This window comes from Schistocerca cancellata, chromosome 8, assembly GCF_023864275.1.
Source record: "Schistocerca cancellata isolate TAMUIC-IGC-003103 chromosome 8, iqSchCanc2.1, whole genome shotgun sequence".
Taxonomy (NCBI): Eukaryota; Metazoa; Arthropoda; class Insecta; order Orthoptera; family Acrididae; genus Schistocerca; species Schistocerca cancellata.
Genome location: NC_064633.1, coordinates 55,775,460 through 55,780,438, shown reverse-complemented (window position 1 = coordinate 55,780,438; position 4,979 = coordinate 55,775,460). Strand labels below are relative to the sequence as shown.

Here is a 4,979-nt window from a genome sequence, read left to right as displayed (position 1 = left end):
GTACCTTTCACGTTGATACACTACTGACCTCAGAACTAGTATATGAGTTATGATGTGTTCACAACTAGCGGGCACATGTAAACAGCCCAGGTGTAGGCAACAATCAGAATTTCATTGAACACAATTTCCTCAGAATATTTCCCACAATGAAACAAAAGAGAGAATCTTCTTGACGTGTCGCCTGGCCACCAAGAGCTGTTGCAGGACGAGTTGATTCACGGATCCAGTTATATGGCTCCTTCCGTGTATAGCGATTTTACGACTATGACGAGTGGGGCCTGAAGATGGCATCAATGTAATGCCGAAACTGGTAGCAGAAGATCATAAAATAAAATAAATTTCTACAATACATACGGCTGTTGGTAAATTATTGCATCAAGAAGTTCATGCCAGCTGTCGTCACACGATCTATAATGGATCAACGAAGAAGAAAGGAGAGTACGGTTCTTTAATATGTGAAACAAAATGGTTGCTGGTGTTTCAGCAAGTGAAAGTAAATAACTGATGATTAGCAAAGAAAGGAGCCACGTAGACTTGTAGAATCACAAAGTGAAGAAATAAAATCCATGATATTTGAAAGAGATACACAAGCTTGAGTGAACACAAAGTATTGAAAAAAAGCAAAAAAAGCACTCCGTCTTCAGGCCACAAGTGGCCCACCGGGACTATCCGACCACCGTGTCATCCTCAACTGAGGATGCGGATAGGAGGGGCGTGTTGTCAGCACACCGCTCTCCCGGTCGTTATGATGGTTTTCTTTGACCGGAGCCGCTACTATTCGGTCGAGTAGCTCCTTAATTGGCATCACGAGGCTGAGTGCACCCCGAAAAATGGCAACAACACATGGCGGCCGGATGGTCACCCATCCAAGTGCCGGCCACGCCCGACAGTGCTTAACTTCGGTGATCTGACGGGAACCGGTGTGTCCACTGCGGCAAGGCCGTTGCCTAAAGTATTGAAAGCTTTGCGTTAAAAACAGCGAATTAAGTTTGTGTAGTCTCACCCTCTTTATTAAGGAGAGCCTTGACGTCCTAATGACTATAAGTTAAAATGGAAAAAATAAGTTTCTTATTTCAAGTTTAAACCAAAATCTAAATCGAAGCTCCAGGCAAGAAGAATACACACTCGACAACTGTTATCGTGTACTTTGCTGGTGCTTTGCTGGAGAACTATTGACAGCCGACGGTAATGAAGTATCAAAAAGGGTTCAAATGGCTCTGAACACTATGGGACTTAACATCTGTGGTCATCAGTCCCCCAGAACTTAGAACTACTTAAACCTAACTAACATAAGGACATCACACACATCCATGCCCGAGGCAGGATTCGAACCTGCGACCGTAGCGATCACGCAGTTCCAGACTGAAGCGCCTAGAACCGCACGACTACCCCGGCCGGCAATGAAGTATCGAAGCCCAAGAAGAATAGAAAGTTCCAATCTGATACTATGTTGTCGGCTAGAAGAACAACAGTACAGGTATACCAAGTGTCAACGAACAAGCCGCTCATCACTTAGTCTCAGCTGAGGAGGCAGCGTGCGTCCTGAAGTCGATGCCCCTGTCGTTGACGGGGGTGGAGCGGAGACCGTCAGGTTGCTGACTGTGAAGGAACCGCTCTGTGGAGGTCGTCTGCTTGCCTGGGTAGTGCATGTACGGACATATGTCTGCCACACGGTGGGCGCATGAAGAGGTGCGCTCTGCCAACGACTTCTACCGTCGCTGTGTACGCAGCCTGGTGACGTGGCCAGGGTGCCGTTGACGGCCCCTCCTGGTCTTGCTGCAGAATTCTGCGGCTGCAAACTTTCATACCGTCTGCCCTGTAAGGACTGAGCTCACTCCAGTCCGTGCTGTCGCCAACTAACGTCTACGGCGCCAAGGCATATCAGTTTTTTTAATGTATGTAGCTGCTTTACTGAACACTCAGACTTAAACAGCGGTGAAAGAGTGGTATATCGATAGATGGTGTCATCCTGATGGGGGATAGCTAGCAGTAGCCGGGCTAGAAGCATCAAGTTGCGATTTTATTCCACTATGAATTATAGAAAATTGAGAACTTTCAGGTTTCCTAAGTTATTGTTCTCATAACGATTCAAGGCTGAAGTCCATCTACAATGAAATGTTACATTTTTATTTGGCTACTCATGCGGGGCAGGACTGAGTTGTTTGTATCAGTCGTTCTTATGATTTCAAAGAAGTATTTTGTGTTGTTCTAGTTTATTCTTCAGTCAAAGAATCTTTTGCTTATAATAATCTTCTATATCTTGTTAAATTGCTCTTTTCACGGTAAATAAAGTGGTAAGAAGATTATTGAGCTCCACATTTGCACAGGCCCCAGTCAGAAACCGACTCCACCTAGCCTATCGAACCCAGGCTGTATTCACGAGACAGAGAAGCAACATACCAAACAAGCAGACAAAATGGACGAGATAGGGGATCATGATGGCTCCCAACAGTATGAACTACGCTACTTTCGTCCATTTCTCGTATGTATCAAAATTATGTCTCAGCCTCTACCAGTTCCTGGCATAACTTCGTCTACTGCACGCCATGTGAGCCACGACCGGAGTAAAGGATGGCCTGTCAGTATATCAACGAAAGGGAAGAACGGCGTGCTGACTGAGTTCGTGTCGGCGTAGTGGGCCAACACCGTGGCAGCTATTTCAAGCTACAAGTAAATGTTATAGTTGGGGTCTGATACCAGTCATAGATACGAACACCACCAATGAAGAAACTGCACAGTAACTGACTTCAGAAGTGAAAATTCTGGATGTTCACCGAATCTTTAAAAAAGAGACGAGTTCAATATGTCCTCTCCGAATCAGTGAAAATTGATTCTGCGGGTCAGAGAAACAGTGTGGCAGTGGTGTAACAGACCACGTGGAACGTGTGCGACAGTTGGAAGATCGTAGCTCGCACACACCATTGCAGTGTGGTTTATCGGAGACGCTCGCAGGCACCCCGTCTGTTCCATCTTGGCCGACGCCGTATTAGTATTTCAGCACAGTTCCCCACGGTTCACTTCTGCCGACTGCGGTACCACGTGCTCACGCACCTTCTCCTGCAACACCACCAGCTTGGCTGGTCGCACGGTTTGTGTAGCCCAGCAGCAGCTATCACCGATCTTGGGAAGCACTGGATGAATTATAAGTAAGTTAGAACAAGCAGACACAATCAGTTCCCAGAGGCTTGCACTACGATGTGCCTAACCGTACATCCATGATAACGCACAACCCATTTCAACCACTATTGTTATTTGTTAGTGCAAAACCTATGGACGATTTATCTGAAGTGTCTATGTCTGTCATCAGTATTGCTCAGTTGGGTGAAGTCCAAAGAATTAGAAACATCGTATTGTGAGAATGATTCAGCAACATCCTTTTAATAGCATACAAAATAATTGATAGTAAAAGTTAGGACAGAGTTATCTTTTGGAATGGATAGTCAGCCTCCTGTTCTAAAGGGAAAGTTTGTGCTACTTCTGGGACAAACATAGAACTCATATTACGCGAATGGCAGAAACTTGTTTATGGAGGGAAGAGAAATTCTGTACGTCAGGATATAATATAATTCATAAAGGCAGGGACGACGGATTTGAGGGACTTGCTATCCTAATCAAAAGTGGGATGAAATTTAACCACCTACTTACAGATATTGGAAATAACCTCTCGAGATGCGTAATATCAGAATACGCACAAAAAATTAAAATTCCGTTGTTAAACCAGTCACATAAGGGAGTGTAAGTCTTTTATGTATCCGGGGGTTATTATTCCACCGAATGGAAAAGTGCAGATGACACTGACTTTTGGAACAAAAAATAATAATAAAAAGGACCGAGCAGGCTGTTGGAAACATCGCAATCTGCAGAGCAGAAAAGTGTGTAATACACAAGCGCCAGAGAAACAAAATGCTTGCACTAGAAGTGTATTTGTTGAATGAAGTAGTGGCACCTGAACCCTGTAATAAATGCCAACCTAAGGTAGGCTATGGTCATCAATTAATCAATAATAGACACAATAGAGATGAAATGTACATTTAGAACCGATGAACGATTGCTAATGGCCAAAGATAGTGTGGCAGTGGACCCCAGCGGAAAGGAGGAATTGTGGACGACCTAGGAGCAGCCGGAATCGAGAGGTCCAGGGCGCGATGGATGCCAGGGAATTGCAAGAAGGAGACTGCCCTGAACGGAGAAGCGGTGTCAGCCGTAGAAAACTCACAAGACGATGACGATGAACTTCCACTGTGGTGGTATATCAAGCCCCACAGACTGGCAGCAGCATACATTCCTTCCGCTGTCTGTTGTGCAAGATCAACAGCTCAGCAGCTAACGTGGGAGATTTTAATGGCCGTAGTACGGCATGAGGAACTTATAAAACAGGCCGAGTGGGAGCACTTGTGCTTGATGCGGTGTACGAAAATAACTTGGAAATCGCGAATGACGGTTCACCACTGGAATATGAAGATCATGCGAAGCCCAGTCAACAGCAGATATGGTTGCAGTGTCGACGCAGCCAAGACCTCTCGACATATGGGAGATTCTGCAAATCACTTCAGTTCGGACCACTTTCTGTTGTACATGCAGTATGACAATTGTAGGAATTATTGTTGCAGTCATAGTCAATATATTTGGAATAATAAGAGATCCAACTGCAAAAAGTACCACAAAGCGACAGAGGGAGAATTCTTTTCGTATCTGGAGACATACCTGAAGCCTGCAGAATACCAGACATTGATGACATACATAATGTGTGCCAGGTGCACGACAGGAAGGTAGCTGCGTGATGCGACGAGGAATGCCAAGCAGCGATTTCCGAAAGGAAACAGGCACTAAGAGCGTACACAAATACTAGTACAGAGGAAAGTTCGCTTGATTTGAAGCGTGTCAGGTTCAGGTGAAAAGAAAACTTAAATAAAAGAAAGGATTGTAGAGGGACAAATACTGTAATACGGTAAACCATCTAAACTCAGTAGCGACAATAT

General features: G+C 44.9%; 1 pseudogene; it reads right to left on the bottom strand.

Annotated features, from left to right (window-relative positions):
- Positions 1-831: 831 nt before the first annotated feature.
- Positions 832-948, bottom strand: LOC126095780 (5S ribosomal RNA; annotated as a pseudogene).
- Positions 949-4,979: the final 4,031 nt, after the last annotated feature.